The sequence below is a fragment of the Tamandua tetradactyla genome, chromosome 6, assembly GCF_023851605.1.
Source record: "Tamandua tetradactyla isolate mTamTet1 chromosome 6, mTamTet1.pri, whole genome shotgun sequence".
NCBI classification, from domain to species: domain Eukaryota; kingdom Metazoa; phylum Chordata; class Mammalia; order Pilosa; family Myrmecophagidae; genus Tamandua; species Tamandua tetradactyla.
In genome coordinates, this window is record NC_135332.1 from 161,407,237 (window position 1) to 161,429,194 (window position 21,958).

At 39.9% G+C, this 21,958-nt stretch overlaps 1 long non-coding RNA gene across 4 annotated transcripts in view; it reads left to right on the plus strand.

The window, feature by feature from the left end:
• Nucleotides 1-21,958, plus strand: part of LOC143688977 (uncharacterized) — a 194,603-nt gene that overhangs the window by 103,414 nt on the left and 69,231 nt on the right. For all 4 annotated transcript variants that reach the window (XR_013178426.1, XR_013178423.1, XR_013178424.1 and 1 more), the window contains one exon: nucleotides 13,897-14,012. This is a non-coding gene — a long non-coding RNA (uncharacterized LOC143688977). The remainder of the gene's footprint in view (nucleotides 1-13,896; nucleotides 14,013-21,958) is intronic.

The window sequence follows — 21,958 nt, forward strand, 5'->3', positions numbered from 1 at the left end:
GTTGCTTGAAATATAAAAGTTTAAAAAATATAAAGCTTCTGTAAATTAATACATTCATGACTCTGGGATAGGAAAAGATTTCTTAAACAGGTCACAAAAACACTAATCATAAGGGAAAGAGTGGTTATTGAAATAGATTTTAATGAGAACCTTCTACTTATCATGCTGCCTAGATGATGAGCAAATGTAAAACAGGGAAAGAAGATGATTAGAACAAATAATGCCCCTCTTATAAAACTCAGAGAGCCCTACTGGATTCTATGATAAACCAGGAGGAGCTGATTTTATATACTATCGTTTAAAACAGAAACATTATCATTCTAGGCAACCTGAAAAAGTCTCACCGTGTTTCCAGGGGGTTTTCAGTTTCTGCTTTTGGTTGAGACTGCCAGATTGGATCAATAGCTGGTGTATTTAAAAATATTTCTTCCACTTTCTAGCTATAGTAGGCATCAGGTAAAAGAGCAGCCACTAACAAAACCTGCACTGACCTAATAATGGAATCACAGAATTTTCAATCATGTGCAGTTGACCAGTATAAATATTTTTTAAATAATCAGTTTCTTTGCTATGGGGTAGGTAATGTTTATCCAAAAAGACTATTCAGATATGGTTTTCAGTGAGAAAGACTTTTTGTAGTGCCACCCCTCCCACCCCATACTAGTCTGCAAAAACAAAAGATATTTCCTAAAGGGAAACAGTCTTGAGAAATAATATTATTAGATCTTTTTTTCATTCTGATTATATTCTTGTGGCAATTTTAGCTATATTATTATTATTATTATAATTATTTGGCCTATTTTAAACCAAGAGCTGTTTTAGTTTGCTAATGCTGCTGGCATGCAATATACCAGAAATGAGTTGGCTTTTATAAAGGGGATTTATTAAGTTACAAGTTTACAGTTCTAAGGCCATAAATATGTCCAAAGTAAGGCATCCAGAGAAAGATTCCTTGACTGAAGACGGGTTAATGGCGCCCAGAACACCTCTGTCAGCTGGGAAGGCACGTGGCTGGTGTTTGCTGGTTTTGTGGCTTTTGGTTTCAAACAGCATCCCTGGGAGTGTTTTCTTTCTGCATCTCTGCATCTCTGTGTTTTGGCTCTGAGCTTTTTCCAAAATGCTTCCCTCTTAAAGGACTCCAGTAAGTGGATTAAGGCCGTCTTGAATGGGTAGCGACACATTTCCATGGAAGCCACTTTATCAAAAGTTCCACCCTACAATATTGAATCAGGATAGAAAGAACATGGCTCTTCTGGGGTTACATAACCGTTTCAAATTAGCACAAAAGCTAAGTGCTAAAATGAACACCTCACTTCTTTGTACTTCAACATGAAAATAATGTCAGAAATCTTTAAAAGTAACTTGGTAATTCAGAACATTTAAAAAATAAAGTTGAGATGGATTAGCTGAAGATTTGTGGCCTTTAACTAAACCGTGCTTCATGCAACACTAGCTCCTTAAGTAGTTCAAAAGTTTAGTTGAAAAGGAGGAGAGTGGTTGTAAGCAATAAGTTTGAGAAATGGTAGGTTAAACAAAATTTGTTTTTTGCAGAACTTAGAATTTTTATGCATAGTGAGTCTTCTGAAGGGAATTAGAGTAGTCAGCATTTCCAAATTTATTTTAAATATTACAAAATTTCAATAATTAATAACATAAGAATTTTTCAAATGACTAATATTATGTGGAATGCATGTTGGGAAAGATTTTATCCCTTGCACAGATAAACATGTAATAAAATATATTTTGAATGAATGAATAGTGATCTGGGGACACAGACAGCCAAATGAATATACCTACTTCCCAGTTCCATTCACATTATCTTGGTTCATACTTTTACTTAGATCTAGGAATGATCACTCTTTTCTCTCCAGGGCAGAAAATCTTATCTTTTTCACCAGAACCATAGCCCTTCTCTTACCTCACCTTCTTAATCAGGCTTTAGTAACAGCCTGTACCTGCCTAAACTTCTGGTGGCTTCCACAGCTAATGGCACCCAGTCTGTATCACAAATCAGGGTATGATGCAATGCTGCTGAATACCCAGCTGATGGACGAGTCTCTCTAGAAAATGCCAGTGAGTGGCCTCAGGCTTAAGGTTACCGCGATAGCACCCGCTCATTTGAAGTCTCAGGGCTTTCAAGGTTTTATTCTGGGCATAAGGCGATAAGAATGTTTCCTTTCCTTCTCAGGGTTACAGTCCGTTTGTTCTTTGCATGGAATTGCACTTTAGGAGTTAGAGGCAATGCAGAAGGGGGAGGCAGGAGGAGGACAAGGAGAGAAGACTGCTTGTCCCCTTCACAGCAAAGAACAGTGTTCATTCTGTGGCTTTCGTTGATTGCAATCTCCTGGCTGACTTCTGTGCGCTTCCGCTATAATTAACTTCCATATATTTTCTAGGGATTAGTGATTTGTCAGCATTTTTGGGACTTGTTACTAAGCACGGGATGTAATAACACTATTTATCTTCCATACGGGCACATTTTAGGGTGATAGATAAAGTTAAATCAAAAGCACCCACAATTTCATCAAACTTCCATTTGTTTTTTTCCTTTTAAGAAAGTATAGGGCAGGATATTTTTTTCCCTTCTTTTGCTCAGTGGAGACTGCCAAGAGAAAAGCTTAATGGAAAGCAAGTATGCCCGTAAGAAATTCTTGTGTACGATTTTTTAGATCAATGCTCAAACTAATCCCACTCTCCCTTTTCTTCCTGTACATGATACCTCTTCCTGGAGGGCAGAAGCAGGTTTATTAACCTCCTTTCATTTTGCAGTGATTCACTACTGTAGAGGAAATAAAGCACTTAGATGAAGTATCCAATGTTTTAGTTCTAGCCCCACCTAAATGTGTGATCTTAGACAAGTCACTTAATCTCTTTGATTCTTTGTTCCCCTGTCTGTAAAATGGGGATAAAAATGGTCAAAACATGTATGTCCTTGAGGACTTGCTACATTCCAGACCTTATGCTATGCAATTCAGATACTTTATCTTGCTAAATCCCCTCAGAATATAGTGAACCAGCTGCCTCCCTTATACAACACAGAACCTGGGTCCAGAGAGGTTATTGACTTGTCTGAGGTCACACAGTAGTCAAGGAGCAGAACTTTGTGTCCAGGTGTCCCTGACTCCACAGTTCATGCACTTCAACACTAGACTACACTAAACATTCTGGTGGTGAGGAAGAAAAAAGGTACTTGAAAATCCACTGTAAATTGCAAACCCCATAAAAATGGGAGGCATTATCACGGAGTAGCACTCATAGTGGTTACTGAAGACTCTATCCTGCAGGATACTGAAAATGAAAATATGGTGTTTCCTGATTGGGGACATCATCCAACTTGATAGGGCTTCTGCTTGGCTGTTGACAGAAAGTAGACAGTAGAAGACAATCAGCCCCGCCCACCTCTCCAACACCACCTCCAGTCACCCTTCCTGTGGCTCAGAAGGGTGCTTTTAGGCTTCTTGCAAAGTTAAGCTCTTTCCTGCCTCAGGGCCTTTGCATTTACTATTCTCCCTGCCTAGGAAATTCTTCCCATGGCTATTTGCTTCCCATTCTTTGGGTCTAAATCCAAATTCAATCTAGACAACCCAATTATTTTGTTTATATTTTGGCTTTTCAGAATAGAGACTCTTGTTCATTCTTTTATATTGGTGACTTGGACAGTACAAGGACTAGGTACCAAATCAGTTGGTATGAAGTGAAGAAATTAATGACAGTGCTGTAGAGGAAAACAGTGAAATGTGGACAGAATCCTGCATCAGGTGCTGATCTGCATTGTTCCTTCTCACTGTGGTCCCACCTTTCTTCTCTGCTTCAAGGACAAGGTAATACAATTCTCATTTCTTTATAGGTTTTTCTTTCCTTCCTAATGTCCACCCACCATGCTGCTCCCTGGCACCCGTCTTTGAAGAAGGTGTAAACTATGCTAAAGAGTAGTGTCTTTGGAGTTGTATAGAATTGGGATTAAATCCTGGCTCCTTCATTCGTGTTGTGATTTGTCCATGTCCCTCAAGTTCTCTGAGCCTGCACTTCTTCCTCTATAAGATACTTCTTTGGGTTATCCTGAGCTTAAATAAGATGTATATAAAACAATTTAAAACAGGGCCTGGCAAATGATTCCTTTCCTTTTCTCAAGGAAGTTGTTCTAGTTTGCTAGCTGCCAGAATGCAATATACCAGAAACAGAATGGCTTTTAAAAAGGGGGATTTAATAAGTTGCTAGTTTACAGTTCTAAGACCGAGAAAATGCCCCAATTAAAACAAGTCTATAGAGCTGTCCAATCAAAGGCATCCATCCAGGGAAAGATGCCTTGGTTCAAGAAGCCCGATGAAGTTCATGGTTTCTCTTTCATCTGGAAGGGCACATGGTGAACATGGTCAGAATTTCTCTCTCATCTGGAAAGGCACATGGTGAACACGGCCAGGGTTCCTCTCTCATCTGGAAGGGCACACGGCGAACACAGCATCATCTGCTAGCTTCTTCTCCTGGCTTCCTGTTTCATGAAGCTCCCCGGGAGTCATTTTTCCTTTTTCATCTCCAAAGGTCGCTGGCTGGTGGACTCTGCTTCTCGTGGCTATGTCTTTCTTCTCTGCTCTCTCTGAATCTCCCATTCTCCAAAATGTGTCCTCTTTTATAGGACGCCAATAAACCAATCAAGACCCACCCAAATGAGTGTAGACATGTTGTCACCTAATCCAGCTTAATAGCCACTCTTAACTAAATCACATCATCCATAGAGATGATCACAGATTCAAACATACAATATCGAATAGGGATTATTCTAGCTTTATGAAATGGGATTTTGATTAAAACATGTCTTTCCTAGGGGGCATACTTCCTTTCAAACCAGCACATAAGTAAAAACCTTTCTTAGAAATGTTTTGGTCTTGAAGGATATGACCTGTTAGTTAGCTATCATTTGATTTGTTGGTGTTGGAGGAAAAGGAATGCAGAAGAAGAGGGAAAGAACATTTATTTTAGATGACGTGATTTCTTTGAGCACAAGATTTTTGTCTGATCTGGTATTAAAAATCATTGCTATATGCTAAGCTATTAGTAGGCACAAAAGCAAAATCAAGATAAGAAATTTAAGTAGTGATACCAAAAGTTAGCTGATCAACCTTAGACCACTGCCATGAAATATGAATGCAACAGACATTTCATAGAGTGGTTAAAGGAAAATAGCTTATGAAGTACAGATACAGTGATGCTGCTCCTAATTTCTGGGCACAGTCTGTAGACCCCAAACAATTGCTGGGTAATGTCTGAGAACGTAAACTCAGGTTAGGTAAGTCAAGTAGGAATTAGAAAACTAGCTTTAATGCTATTCTGGGCTTTCTGACATGTGGTGTGTTTGCATCTTTCCAACACACTCAGTTTCTTATTTTTAGAATTGGCAATAAATTAGGAAGACTGTTTTAAGGAGGGTTGTCCATGTAGCTAAAGCAAAAAAAAAAAAAATTTTCCAAACTCTAACCTATGAAATCTAAAGACTCTGAATCACTTTCCTATTCATAATCAGCTGGTGGAGGATTATAAATTATATACACATGATAATTATGTGTATATATGTATGTATAATATATACCAAAAATGATAAATATGTTTATAAATAATGAAAAGTACAATTAATTGATAAAGGCTATCAAATTATTGAGTCACATTAAAGGGCATTTTTAAGAACAAGTCAAGATATTCTCAACATACCAGAAAGATAATGAGGACAAGTTGTCATCTGTTCTAGTGAAACGGTACTTCTTACTGAGCAAATAATGTCAGTATTTAATTTTGTCCCTTATTACCTAATAGAAAAGAAGTCAGTCTTGGTGGAAAAATGCATCCCTTTGGAGGGGCACCACACAGCAAGACCAAGCAAGGGCAAAATTTTTTTTTCAATGTATTCTAAAATATATTCATTTTTCTAAAGTAGTTTGCACTGGCGCTGCCAAGATTCCTCTCTGTTTACTATGGTATTGCATAGATAGTGCCACTTCAATGGTTTAATTATCCTAATTACTGTGAACCTTTCTATAGGCTAAAGGGTAGATATATTGCCTACTTTTGATCCTCAGGCCCTTGCAATTGTCACAGGGAATCCAATACTCTATTCTGGTAACCTATTTGCCTCCCAGTTGTAGATTTTTAGTCTTTTGAGTGGATAGACTTTTTCTTACAGATAATTACATGGGATCACAAATTTAGGTTCAGAGTTAAATCTTCAAGGTCAGAACATCAAGAAACTCTCCAAAATAGAAAGATAACCACAGAAACTATTTTGCTTAAATAATTTTGGACTTTCTTTGAAATAAAATGAAAACTTTTCAATTTATCAAGCCATAATGATAACACCCCCCACAGTGGCCCGGAATTTTGCTAGTGGATCAATAGTTCCACACTTCCTTTGCTCACTGTGATGACTAATGAAGTTCCCTGTCTCTCACATAAAGACAAACAGCCAACGTAATGGAAAGGTAATTATAAACAAACAAATTATTGGAATTGAACGGAAAACCAATTTTAAGGCAGTTTTTTTTTAATCTACCAAATTTTCTTGTTTGTTTGGAGTCATCTAACACTGAGAGCAGATTCAAAATGAGCAAGTCCAATTTCAGAGTTTTTGACATTAAAGAAAAATTCACTCTTTGAGCAGTCACTTGGAAACTAATTATTAGACCAGACAAAAGGGATGATTTTCCAAATACAATGGCAATATTTAAAGCATGGATGTTGCAAATGGTTGCGATGTATATTTTAAACTAAAGACCATATACCTCATTTTTAAGCTTTATGAAAATGCTGCATTTAATAAGTGCAGATCTCAAACCTTTTCAGAACAGAGGAAATTCCCTGCAGACTACAATCCTAAGAATAGCCTAGAAACAGCAGAAAACAGAATGGTGAAGCTCTTCTGAGTTGTTCATTTATCAGAATAAATGTGGTTAGACACCAATAAATTGCCAATGGCTATATAGGTTGTCAGATTTTAGGGAAATAAGAGTCATAAATTGCCATTATGGTGAGATGCTTTGTATGCAAAAAATTATATATATGTATATATAATATAGTGTTATTATATATAATATAGTGTTATATATATTATATATATATAATATATATATATAGTGTTTTCTGCTTTTCTAAATTATTACCGGTTATTGACCAGGCATGTTTCCTACTTTCCAGGTATGATTCCCATGATCTGTTTATGTCACCTCCCACATTTCTGTTTGTGTAATTTTAATGCCATTTCCAATGCTCTTACCAGTTCTTTTTTGAGTGAAGACAATGCATGCTCAATATCTAAACTTGATCTCTTTGGTCTGTCTCTCTCTTTTTCATTCTTGAAGGAAGAAACTTCTGTGGGGCCACAATTGTTAAATGTGACAGATTTCAAAAAAAAATCTTTAAGCCATGTCAGAATAATCTCCATTTTTCTAATTTTAAATTCACCTGAGAAAGGATAGAACCTGATCAAGGTAGGTTTAGCTTTTGCTGAGTTATTTACATGACTTGGAATGCAAATTTTGGAAAAGTTCCAAGGACTTGAATAGCAAACACTAGTGACATATATTTGAAATTTTGTCAACCAATAAGAGGCTACCATTATCTAAAAGCTTGAGTTCTCTTCTCCAGGCACTTTTGATTTTTTTCCAAGTACATACCTGAGAATTTTGGGGGACTGTTACCACAGAAATTTGTGCTTTCTCAGGTAAGAACATTTTTGGGAAAATTCTCAAGATAAGACATCTATTTAGGGCTCTACAAAGAACCAGAAATCATTGATCCCCCTGCAAGCATATTAACAAAACTTTCCCATCTTTTCAGGTTTTGGTGATAAAGATTTTGAAGCTATAACTGACCCTCTTGACCCAAATGTTTCATAAGAGAAAGCTGACATACATATTGTCCCCCCCAGGAACCAAAGCAGTTTGGATCCTTGCTGCTGTTTTTTAAAAATATTAGGTCACATTTATAAATGCTTACTGTATAGTTAGCACTCTGAAAAACTTTATGCACATTTCTCTCAGAACTCTGTGATGAAGATAGTATCATTAAACCCATTTTGCAGGTAAGAAACTGATGCTTAGGAAAAGTAATCACCCAGGGTTGTTTAATTCCAAAGCTTATGTGTTGAATGTGCCATCCATAGGGGTTTCTAGGATTTTTACACATGCATTTTAAGAAATTGGAGACATGCCATTCTGAGGTCTTGAAATCTTTTAATTGATGCACTGAAAAGTAAGTCCCACTTCCCTGCAGTGCTCGAGGCCAAGGCTAAGCCAGCGTGGGCTGCTGTGCCCATGGGGCACTCCTGTTGTGAGGAGGGGGCTGCTGTGCTACCCAGGAGGCGGCCACATGTCGGTAGGCATCACTCCCTTTCTGACTGGTTATGAGACAGTTAAGTCCCTTTCCAATTTCCTCACCTCTCAACTCATCTCTCTACTCCTATTATCTTTAGATACACTTGATTATTTAAATTTCCCCATACATGTTCTAAAATTGTGAGCTACCAAACTTTGGATCACAGCACTCTACGTCTCAGCCCATCTGATGAACACATTCTTACTCATTTTTATGACCTAGCTGAAAAAGCTGTCAATCTATTTTTCAGCTTTTCTAGTACACGAACCCCTCCATCTACTGCACCCCTACCCCATAAGATGTTATACAGACCCAATTCTTAGCACTTGTTACATTAATCAGTCGCACAGTGCTAGGCAGATAGTGGGCTCATTACAGGTTCCTGAAAATGAATAAAAAGGTTTGGTATAAAGAAATATTTTATGAAGACTGAAATTGTCATTGTTCAACTTTTGAACTTTCGAAAACCAGTTGGGTCATTTGACCTTGCTGTATCTTTCACATTTGAAAAACACCTAGCTAACATTTTGAGCAGATATCTGTCATAGGGAAATTTCAACAAAATTTCTAAATTACTAAAGTTCTTTAGAAAGCCACACCATTCTCCTGGGAGTTTCTGGCCATTTCACACATGTCAGAAATTTTTTTTAGCTGGGCTGCCTACTCTAGTGAACATCAAGGGGCCCCCACAATCCCAGGCAGTGCATGCAGACAGATTTCACAAGAAAGGGAGGGAGTGTAGTTTTCTGGAGATGTATTAAAGTTAAAGGTAACTTGGATTAGCCGCAGTGGAAGATGGTTTGGCAGTTCTACAAAAAGTTGAATGTAAAATACCATATGATGCAGCAATCCCAGTCCTAGGTTTATACCCCAGCAGGTAGCAACTTCTTCATAGGTATAAGGTTCCCTTATGTTGTGATGAAAATAGTTTTGAATTAGATAGAGGTTGTGGTTGCGTAACATTGTGAATGTACTAAATGCCATTGAATTGTTTACTTTAAGATTGTGGTTAATTTTATGGGAATTTCGCCTCAATTAAAAAGATAATAGGGTTTAAAGAAAAAAAAGTAGTAGAGGGAGGCAAAGATTTCAGAGGGATGTGAAATGAGATGGGCTTGAGCAGCTTTGAATGGAGCCGGATGGGAGAAGGCCAGGAGCCAGGGAATGAGATCGATTTCTAGAAGGTGGAAAAGGCAAGGAAACTAATTCTCCCCTCCAGCCTCCACGAAGGAACACCATCCTGCTGTCACCTTGATTTAGATCAGTGAAACTCATGTCTGTAGGACTTTTAACCTACAGAACTCAGAGGTAATATATTTGAATTGTTCTCAGCTAAAAGAAAAAATTAAAAGTAACAAATTATCATGCATCGACCTTATTGAGGGAAAGAATTTAGGAGGTCTTCTAATGCAATCCTGATGAAAGTAAGGCTGAAAACAATCACATGACTTTCTAAAGTCATACAGCTAGTTGCCCCATATTCTTCAGAAACAGTGTTTCTTTCTGGAAATAAAAAGATACTGGAAAGGAACAGTGAATGAGGCTATTATCCCCATTTTATGAGAGAGTGAACATAGTCAGTGAAATTAAGTGACAATTAATCCCTCAAATCCAGTACTAAGAATTTTATTTTTCTAAACTATTTAAAATATTTAAGGAATGCATGCACATGAACAATAATAAAAAATCACATCATCTAGGATCGAAGCGCTGGTACTGAAAACTGTCAGCTCCCCAAACTCTCTATACCCACTCCTGTTCCACAAAAAGTACCATTTCCCCTTAACTATTTCTGATGTAACTTACATTTTACATAATAATGCTACTATGCATTGATTTACTTAACAAAGACATATATAGTGCTTCCTAAATACTTTAAGAAACTACTCATTAAATTTTCATAACAATCCTGTGAGTAGATGTTATTATTTTCCCCACTTTGCAGATGGGAAAACTGAGGTATGCAGAGCTTAACATTTGCCCAAGAAAACATTTAGAAGGTGCTGGAGGTGGGATTTGAACCCAGGCAGTCCAGCTTCTGACCCCATGTTCTCGACCATTATACCATGCTGCTCACAAACGCCAGCCTCATTTCATTTTACAAATGGGGGAACTGAGACTCAGGGCGATTTAACAACATGGGTAAGGTCACCTACCTAGAGCCGCTGAAGGGAGCTGTCCTCCGAGGCAGAGAGCCACATGGCTGTCTTAACCCAGCCTGAGGCTGGAGAAAGAGAACAGGTCAAGAGTAGCAAGAGCTTTCCAACAGATTAAAAAAAAAAAATTGGTGTCATGTCAGGAAAACAGTTTTCATATGTATACATTTTTTTGATAAGTTTTAATTTGTTGGAGTCATAAAAAATTGAAGTCCCTTTTATTCTCACTTAAAAAAAAAAGTAGGTGTTTTGGCAGGCAGAAATTTGTGTGCTGCCCTTTAGCAATTAATGTGCTGCACTTTTCCTGGAAGGCTGGTGCGCTGAATATTTTTAGCATCCTCTGTAGCTCAGACTGGAAGACCTGAATCTGGAGCTGCTTTTTTCTCTTATTTCACTATGGTAACTTTCCCACTTTCTGAAAATATTGGCTTGAGTTTGTTTCCCTTACTGCTGCCTTTTCTTGCTCTAGGAGGTTGGTCTTCAGGCTCTAACTGTGGAACCCTGTGCATCCTTTGGTGATGCTTCGAAATCTGTCCGTGGATATTTGGATACTACAGCAGGTGCTGAATTGGGGGTACAGTCACTCCGAGTGGAGAGCAAGAGGCAGGTGGGCAGTGGGAGAAAAGACCAGAAATGTGGCTCCGGTCTCCATCACCCCACCTAACACAGAGGAGCCCACTCTGACCATGTAGTTATCTCCACAACATTGTGTTGGAAGAAAATGATCTTTTGAGGAAAAAAAAACCCATAGGTATATAGAAGACTATGTAGAACTGGAGGTTATGATAGGAATAAAACAAAAACCCAGCTTAGCATAATGAGAAAAGGCATCTATGTCTAAGGTGTGTCCAGATGGTGTTCCTCAGCCGTGGGAAGGTTCTGGAAACTGGCCACCCATCCATCAAGCTGGTCAGGGGAAAACCTCACTTCAGCTTGTGCATGCTGGTCAAGATGGTGCTGGTGAGAGTTGAAAGGAGATCAAGTTAGAAAAGAAAAAGGTCAGGTGGATTAAATATAACAAAACCAAACTCCTTCCTTCTGGAGGAGTAGCTTCTTAGTAATTGAATTCACTGTGGATCAGATGTTGCAGGTGAAGCCAGAGAACACTCAGAGGAAATCCAAATTAAATTTGGTTGAGGTCATTTTAAAAAATGGAAGAATTAGACTGCCATCCTGAGGCAGAACGCTAAGAAATGGTGACTGAAGGGTTGGAGTGATTGCAGCCCAATTCAGTGCCTATTGTAGCATCCAGATATCCTTAAGCTATTTTGCTTTTCTAAGCAGTAATTTTATGAATTTTCTCTTAAGAACTAACATAAAAAATGAAAAAGATACAAGAAAGTTTCAGTGATAGCTTAAGGCTCTATTTTAGCCCCTTGGTTTCCTTTCCCAAAGGCAACGATTGTTTCTAGATTATTTTTCTCCATTTAAAAGGGGCTCTATTGACATATAATTAGTTATACAGAAACCCTCAGTGGCATCCACTGTACTGCACCTTGATTTCTTTTCGATTTAACACTGGATCTGGAAATTGGTTTCCTTCTCTTTCTTGGCTGCATAGTCTTTTATTGGATGAACATACCAGAACTCATTTAACCATTCCTGAAACAACACACATTAGTTTTTCAGTCTTTTGCCACCACACTGCCGACAGTGCTACAGTGAATATCTTTGTCCTTAGATCACTGTACACATATGTATTGCTGTAGGAAAAATTCCTAAAAGCTGAAGGGTCAAAAGGTATTTAAATTTAAATCTGGGACAGGTGTAGTAAAATTGCACTCCAGAGAGATGGTAGGAAGTTATTCTTTCCATCAACCTTGTTTGTGAAGGTGCAATGTTCCATGAAAGTGCTCATTTTAATAGTCCCAATTGATCTTCATGTTTCTCTTTCTGCATTTCTCTTCTTTAAAACAGTTTCCCTTTGCAGCCAATTAGATGGTCTTAAACTAACAGATAGCAGATCATTTAATCACTGCAACCACCCCACACGTGTTCGGCACTTTGTTCTGGTTGCTTGAAGTTGCCTCCCTAACTGAGCTTTAGTCTCTCTGAGGACAGGAGAAGGCACTGTGAGGACTTCAAGGATATTCTCTACCCAAGAAGTTCCTTGATGGCCAGGGTTGTATCCGTAGTGGAAGGCACCAGTGAGTATTATAGATATTAGCTGCATTAGAGTGTGGACCTCTCTATTCTTTGGCTCTTTTACAGTCTATTCTTTGGCTCTTTTACACTGGTATTACTAGTGTGCATATAGTACTAGGTGCTTGGTAATTAACCATTTTTAAGTGGTATCCGATGCAGGGCAGAGTCTCCAATATAATTTTTTCATAGATTTTGGGTTTTTCCTGATTCTCTCTGGACTGTTTTTACTTTGGGTAAATTATTTTTTCTCCCTGGGAAGGGTGCTTCCCTTAGGTAATGATGCTCAAATTTCTGCACGAACATCTGAAATTCAGGTTTTACCCTACTCTTTTTCTGTCTCATATAGCTTGTGTGTGTGCAGATGCCCATGGACATTGCACACAGACATACCCAAACCCCTTTCTGATCATGGTGGCCTGCTGAGCGTGTGTCTTCAGAGGTCATTTTCCTGAGAACTTGTAACAAATTCAGAACACAGAGGAGCTCTTAGATATCTTCTCATACAGGAGAAGGAAGCAAATGTTGACCTAACAAAAGGGTTCACACCAGCTGCTCGTAGTTTAGTGAGTTTAATTACTGGAATTTCTATATAATATCACCCCAAATGACATCTGGGTTGGAACTGAACACGACATTCCTTTTGGATGAAGGAAATAAAGCAGGCCGTGCAAAGTTCTGCACTGCGTAATCCTTGTGCCTCATACACATGGGCTTCAGCGACATTCCTGAAACTGACTGGGACTTAGTTAGGATGAGCTTTGTAATATAACTGCAGGATAAAAATCGGCACGAGCTACTTTGAACAAGGAAGCAAAATATTCAGTTAGGAACTGAGAATGTAAGAAGGCTTAACTTAATGATTAAGTAACCATTCTCTGGGTTAATTAAACCCTTAGTAAATGCTGGACCAAAATGGAAGAGACTTACTTTATTTTCATAAACACTGTGAATTAGACTCATTTCCAATTTGTTTTAATAAGGCAAGTGCAAAATGCGATCTACTCTAGTGGCTCATCTAACCCCTTTCTCTTCAAAGTGTGGTGGGTGGACCACATTTTACACCGTTAGCATCATCGGGGAGCTTGTGCGGAAATGTAGACTCTCAGGCCCTACGATAGACCCTCTGAAACAGAATCAAGGCTATTGATCAGGCCCCAGGTGATATCTATTCACTTTAAAGTTGAGAAGCGCTTGCTTATGATGTTCCCTTTGTGCTTCATGGCTTTCTCCCATGAAGGAATCAAAGGACCAGTTACCCGAGGACATCAACGGAGGACCAGATGTGAGACGTTTCCAGCCCCAGAGAGAGGAATGCACAGATGCATGCTAAATTCCATGGTGCCAAACTGAAAGGTTTGCCATTTGTTCTGTTTTATTGCCTTGAAACTATGCACTCAGCTTCTGTGAACCTTCCAAAACACAGTGAATCCATGGAAAAATAAATAGTGTAAAGGTTTTCTAAGGCTCTTGACAGCAGAAGGAATTTCTAGTGGGGCCCGTGTTGAGGTGGGGCTTGGGGAGGAAGGAGCACTGACACATAACAGAGTAGAGAGGAATTCCTAAGCACTTATCCAGGCTTCACCATCTTGGCTGGTTGAAAAAGGAATTTATATGTGATGAATTCTAGTATTTGTCCTTGAAGATCACTGAAGTTTGGCAGATGAGGGCCTAAGTGGTTTGAGCCAAGGGCTTTGCTTTATATCACAGAGGTCTTTAGGGAGCAGTGCATTGCTTCTGCCATCTCCCATTAGAAGATACGTTTTCATTAGTATCTTCTCACCCCCACTTCCAGCCCCCTTTAGTATTTTCATTCAGAGAGTAGACAGCTGAAATATTGGCCAATGAAGGACAACAGATTTCCCAATTAATAGTTCCACACCATGAAAAAATCAGATTAGAGGGATGACTAAACTAATTTCAGGCTATTACAGCCTTCATATAAAGCCTCATTCTCTGTAGTTTCACTCTTGGTTTATGGACAGAAATGTAAAGTCAGTATATTTTTATCATCTGTATCATTTATTCCCCTTTTGACTGAAGCTTTGCCATGTTCTCTTTAATTTCCCTCAGAATGAATTTCACCTTTTATAACATTGGAAGGCAATTATAGTGTCATTATGAAAAATGATGTCACCTGATGCCAGCAATAAAATAATGATGCCTAATGCCAATAAATGTATTAACCATATCAGACATCTTTTAGGTCTTCTGATTTTGGTGTGGAAACTGTAGAAAACATTAGGTTTGTAATCTGTGAACTATCTGGAAATACAGTCAGCACTTTATGTTGCCCTTTGGTTGAAAGCTCAGGAAACGGAATATAATTAAGTGACTATACCACTAACAAACAGTGCTGTTTAGCCAATTCCTAAATCAGACAGAATTTTGCAGATGTTGAAAAATGTACGTGTACGTGTGAGGTGGGGCAGTGATGGAGAAATGTATTCTCAGGTGCTGTCTTGTCTGCTTCCATGGAATCCAGTGCTGTTTCATTCCTTGCTTTTAAAGTCATGCTTTGAGTGTTGACCTTTGAGAAACAAGGAATCCCTATTAAAATGTTAACTGGAGTTTCTCTTGGTATCAGGAACAGAGGCCTGGGGCTTTTTGGATTCTTAGGTTCAATTCTTTTCTGCTAAGGCTACTGTGACTTAGAATAAGCTACATAATTGTAGGGGTTTTTTGGTGTTAATTTTTCAGTAGTAATCGATAAATGTATAGAGTGGCCTGATATGTTGAATCAATTTATGGAGTGTCTACTCTACAATTAGCATCATACCAGAAACCCTGCAGGATATCAAAGGCATATAATACAGAGCTTTCTTTGAGTAGCTTATTTTATACTTGGGGAGGATATGTTTATAGGTAGGAAATAATTAGAGAATAAGCAGGAGCTATTGTTTATCCTTCAAACTAGCACAGATCTGGATTATCTGGGATTCTAGCATAATCCATCTTGCCTAGTTGTGATTTCGTCTTCAGGAATCATGGTCACTGGCTGCAGACTCTCAGAACTATAGGACTTCAGAGATGGGAGAATTGACACGTTCATTCTGCAATGGTCTGGGGAAGCTTTTTGGCCCAGAGAGAACTTCTGTGTATTTGCGAGGCTGAGTGGAAATCACATAAGTGGAAATTACACGCCAGGGAAGTCGTTCTAAATCAGGTGGTCAGAATAAGTCATGAAAGTGAGAAGGGACTGGCATGTATCTAGAAAACTGAGCAGAGGTATTTAAACTTGGTCCTGGAAGCTTTGATACCCAGATGTTTTTTCCCCTTGTGGAAAAACTATAATATAGATGATATTATGACCCATTCCCATGAGTTTCTCGGAGTTTGGATTACTTTTTCACATTTGCTGCTTATAATTCTATTTCTCTTTTTTTTCTTCTGTGGAAAATAGTATATTGAAATTCAAGCGAATGAGATTCTTGAGAAATAATAGTTTGAATCCTTAGTGTGCTGTGTGAAAAGGTCATTTGTTCAGCGACTTCAGCATGGTTTTGAGTTCTACAGTCACTTCATTCAATAAATATAGGTTGGGCACTTCCTACTGGGGGCTGAGGGAGAGATGAAGTCAGATGGAGACCCTTCCCCAGAGGAGCTCACAGTCTTCGTGGGGACACTGACGCATCAATTGGTGGTTACAGTACAGTGTTAGAAGGACTGAAACGAGGATACTTTAGGGTGTTTGGGGAGACATGTGAGGGGCATCTTATGTGGACTTGGCCCTGACAATTGGCAAGGCTACCAAAGGATATGACCCTTAGATGGGGAACTGAAGGATGTAGTGACATGAACCAAGTGAAGAGATGGGCAAAGAGTGCTTTGGGCAGTGGGTAGCAGCATACGCAGAGGCCTGAAGCCAGAGGGAGGTGCCAAGGACTCACCTTTGTTTGGGGGGCGGTTGTTGTACACAATAGGGAGTCAGCATGGATGGAAGGCCACAGAAATATTTATTGAGAACCCAGCTGAGTACATCTTTGAGGCTGTTTGTCCTTAGGAGATGTTAGTGTGTGAGAAAAGGCAACTGAGCATACAGTCAGGCAGCCTGGAAGTTAAAGGTTAAATTTATCACCTTTTAACATATGCAGACCGGCCTGAAATGATGAGTAACCGCAGGCAATTCTTGTTCAATAAAAGAACAGTTAGGTTTGGAATAGGAGGCCAAACCATCCCCCAGGGGGATAGCAGCTCCCCAAGAGTGTGTGAGCAGGAGTGTTGGTGGGGTAATGTCATCATGCATTGCTCCAGAAGATCCTGAGAGAGCGTTTTTTTCAGAGAATAAGGTTGTCTTTGGGGTATAATTGTTTGGCCCACGTAGTATGTCTCAAGTCAACCCATGAGAAACATGGCCCTCTCCACTTTTTAGCAGAACTTGAACAAAAGGAAACTTTAAATCAATTAGAGGGAAAGAAGAAACCTATTTCTGTCCTTTTGGAAACAAGAAAGAACACAATTGGTTAGTCTCCAGCCAATATAACAAGCAAGCTCACCACCCTCCCCCTCTCTACGTGGGACATGACTCCCAGGGGTGTGGACCTTCCTGGCAACGTGGGACAGAAATCCTAGAATGAGCTGAGACTCAGCATCAAGGGATTGAGAAAAACTCCCAAATGAGCTCAGACCCAGCATCAAGGGATTGAGGGAAAATTCTCGACCAAAAGGGGGAAGAGTGAAATGAGACAAAGTGTCAATGATCGTGAGATTCCAGAGTCAAGAGGTTATCCTGGAGGTTATTCTTACGCATTAAGTAGATATCACCTTGTTAGTCAAGATGTAATGGAGAGGCTGGAGGGAACTGCCTGAAAATGTAGAGCTGTGTTCCAGTAGCCATGTTTCTTGAGGATGATTGAATAATGATATAGCTTTCACAATGTGACTGTGTGATTGTGAAAACCTTGTGTCTGATGCTCCTTTTATCTACCTTGTCGACAGATAAATAGAACATACGGAATAAAAATAAATAATAGGGGGAACAAATGTTAAAATAAATTCAGTTTGAAATGCTAGTTATCAATGAAAGGGAGGGATAAGGGGTATGGTATGTGAAATTATTTTTTTTCTTTTTCTGTTTTCGTTTTATTTTTCTGTTGTCTTTTTATTTTTCTGAAATGATGCAAATGTTCTAAGAAATTATCATGATGATGAATATGCAACTATGTGACGATATTATGAATTACTGATTATATATGTAGAACGGAATGAGCATATATTAAGGATGTTTGCATTTCTTTCTTGTAATTTTTCTTTGATTAATAAACAATTATAAAAAAAGAACATAATTGGTTAAAATGAAAAGCCAAAGGAACAACAAACAAACAAACATTAAAAACCCAAACCAACCCCCACCCGACCCCGACCCCCGAAAAACAAAATCTTTTGACGAAAAAATAGCAGTAACAGGAAAGGGGGCCATTTGTTTGAAACGCAGGCTTGTGCTGCCATCTTGTGGTGGGAAGTGTCCCTCCGCCTCAGGACCAGCTGGCGATCGCCTGCTGCTTCTGCTGGGCTCCTTATGGCTCCATCAGCAAGATGCATTAAACAAATAAGAGCCAGAGAATCCAGGAGGGGATTTAACACTTCGCAGGCTGCCAGGAACTAATTTCCCTATCGACAGTTTTCTCTTCTTCATCCTTTTTCTTCTTCCAAATGCAAAATTTTCTCCTTTTGGTGTTCTGACTGGGAGCCAGGCAGCTGTGACGGAGCCCCAGTTTGACCTTTTAAGCATATTGGAGGGGGTTCGTTTGGACCAGTCACCTCCCTGTCCTCCTAAAAGAAAGTTCTGGCATTTCTCTTTGCAGAAACCTCCTGAGATAGTTTTTACAGCCTAAATGCAGAAATACTCTATCAAGTTATAGGAGAATATTTCTCTCTATCTCTCCAACAAGTTCATGTTTTATTATCCCCCCTCCTATTTTTGAAAGATTTTCACCTATCCTACAAATTATGTTTATTTAATTAAACAATTAATTTGTGGCTTATATGGCATTCATCAAAGACAGCCCTCACTGCCAATGCGGGCTGCTGGTTATGGGGAAATAATAAACACTGCCAGCCTGGGTTCATATCATTCCAGGCCAAAATGATGAGCTTCAGTGTTTCGGTAGCTCGTGCAGTGTTATTGTGGCTACAGAGTGGATATCTGTAAGACTGCGGGAAGACTGAAAACGGACCGTCCACCGCCACTCCCCTCTTTGAAGAGCCAGGTTAGCACACTTGACCTGGATAAGGGGCCTCGGCCGTGACTGCAGGGTGAAAGCACAACATCCATTCTGCTCTCAGCAGCAGCTCTTTTCAAACATGGCACAAAACAGAGCCCTGAAACTAATCAACATCCACAAGACAAGCCATCTGTTTGTTTAACATTTGGACACTAATGTGAACCCGAGATTACAGACCTTTTCACACCGGCTGATTGCCCCCAGATCTTTCTGAAATTGTCTCTTTGTGCCTTTGATTCTTTACCCTTGTTCAAGGAGAGCCTGGGCAGACTTTTTTTTTTTTTTTCCTCCATCTTCTTTTTTTTTTTTTAAAGCTGACAGTGGAAAATAATCCATAGAATTAAGGCTGCTTTACTCTGGTTGTCAGCAGCCCTGTGACAGTTGATGGTATATGAGAAAGTCTCAGGGCTAAGCAGGGGGAGAAAGAAACACATTTCCTGAGCCAGGGAGGGCAGGGATCAGAGAGAACTGTTGTGAAGCCACCAACCCCCTCCGCCCCCCACTCCGAGGCTGGGGAGGTTGGGTGAACGCATACACAGGAAAGGATGATTTTAGACCTTAGTCTGATGGTTTACTCTGGGCAGTGGGCTGAGGCTGGAGATAGCGGGGGGGCTGCCCTCCCTCCATGAGCAGTCTGCCGAACCTTCCACTGACTCCCTAAATATCTCTGTTAACATCAGAGTCACTCCTGTGGGCTTCTCATCTCCTTCTCTGATGCCCAGATAAATGCAAATATTTAGGAGGGATACACGTGACGTCCTCAGAGCAAATAAGATGGGTAAGACAGACCTGGCACAGAGTAGGTGGTTGTATTTATAGGACCCAGGGGGAAGGCGCCCTACCCTTGAGAGTTCCCACCCTGATGAGCCGCTGGAGCTGTTCCCCTGGGTTCAGCCATGGTCAGGCCATTTCATCAGACCCAACATCTCCCCTGGTCCCTGGAATGGAAACATTCTGAAACAGTAGACAAGGAGGCAGGGTGGGTAGGCAAAGGCTGGGAGATGGCCCTGGATTGTGTGTCTGTGATTTATTTTCTTATACTCCTCGTCCATATCCCCAGCATTTTATTTCAAGTGCCTTCATTGCCACAATTATTCAAAATGCACGTTTGAGGTGCCTATCATGATAAACACTCTGTGTTTCCCATCTTTCTGTTGAATTGCCTCATTTGTCACTAGATCCTGCTGATTATGATTATTTTTATGTCTTTCAAACAGCCTGACCTTATTTTTCCTAGCTTTCTGCTTCTGTTGGGTGGATCAGGAGATTGTGCATATTTGAACAGAGTCGCTGACCATTGTGTCGGTACTGCCCAGCAGAGTGACTGTCGTGGGCGTTCCACGAGGGTTTGTTGAATGAATTAATGCGTGCAGTAAGTCTTCAGCCTGAAAGCATAGCTTTGGTTGTTAAAAATAAGATTTTGTATTATTCTAAAATCATTACTCTTGCAACCTTTCCTAGCAGATTAAAAACCAATCTCAGTTCCTTTTTTTTTTTTCAACAAGGGGGGTGTGGGCACACCCAAAAGAGAAATATGTCTTGATTCTAACGGGCTGCCTTCACTGATCATAATTAAATTTCCACCAGTGTTGGCCTTATTGAAAGTGTACCGTTTTGGAAACAGAATACCTTAATTTAAAAGGCTGGAAATTTCAAATATCACGGTAGGTAACTCCATAGCCTTTTTTTTAGTCATTTTTTTTTAACATGGGCAGACAACTCCATAGCCTTTTAAGGAGGGTGAAATGAAATTAAAATGAAGGCTTTGTAAGTGAAAAGTCGCTAAATGAATGCAAGGTATTAACAATATCAATGATAACAGTAACCCCAAGAAGGAAGATTTTGGGGGGATTTAGGACTTCTTTTGTGTTCCTCAAATGAAAATATGTAGAGCAATATTTCTATTTTGCCAACCCCCTAAATCAGCTTCTCACGTTTTTTTAGCCCTCTTGGTGGCCAGTATATAATGCTGATCAAATGCCAACCACCTGTAACGTCTAAAACCCCCTTCATAACCCTAAGAATATGGAGAGAGGAAACATACATAAAGGTATTATTTAACTTTCCCAAGACTGTAAAACTATTAAGTGGCCAAACCAGGATTTGGAGCTGGCAGCCATGCTGAGGGCCCTTTAAGCACTGGGTTGTATTGCCTCTGAGGAGCTGGGCTCCTTCCCAGGTGAGGGCACTGTCTGAATAAACCTGGCAGTCAAGCTTTAAAGAATCCTTCTCAATGCAGGGAAGCCCCAGGTACAATCACTGCACTTTGGAGGTGGGAAAGTTCCACTTACTTTCAGAACCCTTAGGAATACATCAGTCGTTTTGAAGCTTTGAAAAACATTTAACAAACGGCCGTCTTCGTCACCTACAGTGTGTGTGTCCCCAAGTGGGCACTGTGCCCTCCTTCTGAAAACACTGAAAAGATCCTTCGAATCACTTCATGAGATGATCGTCTCTTTATCGAAATAAGCAAGAACCCACTGGCCCCATTAGAAAATGACTTTTCTGCAAGGGAGAGCTGATGAATGACTGCTCAGGAGAATGTCCCACAGTGGTGGAGAAGCTGGTGTCCACTGTCACCCACCCAGGTGGCACCGTGTGGCAGTCTGCACAAGCTGAAAAGCAATCTTCATGCTATATTGGGATGCCTCACATGGGATCTATTTTAAAGATTTGAAGTGAACCTGGTCTGTGTCTTTTTTGGGGGGCAGGGGGAGGTATTTTTGTTTGTTTGTTTGTTTGTTTAGCTCAGTATTTCTGTACTAAAAGAGAGTGAAAATGTCAGGACCTTGCACAAATTTGTACTGATCTGACCCTTGGAAGGCAACAGCATGCTCTCTTCCACATCATTACTTTTTATTACATTCCCTGCCATATCTCTGCAAAGGAGGCGACAGGAAGCATGGCTTGTCCTTTTAGCTGAATGAGTCCGTGGCTCCGACCCTGCTTTATGATGTCCGGGCATGTTCATCATCGGCTCAGACATTTGAGCAGCTTCGGTGACAGATTTGTTCTCAATGGAGCAGCAACCGCTTTGGCAGTGGACAACCCTTTTGTAAGAGCCAGGTTGCGATTCAT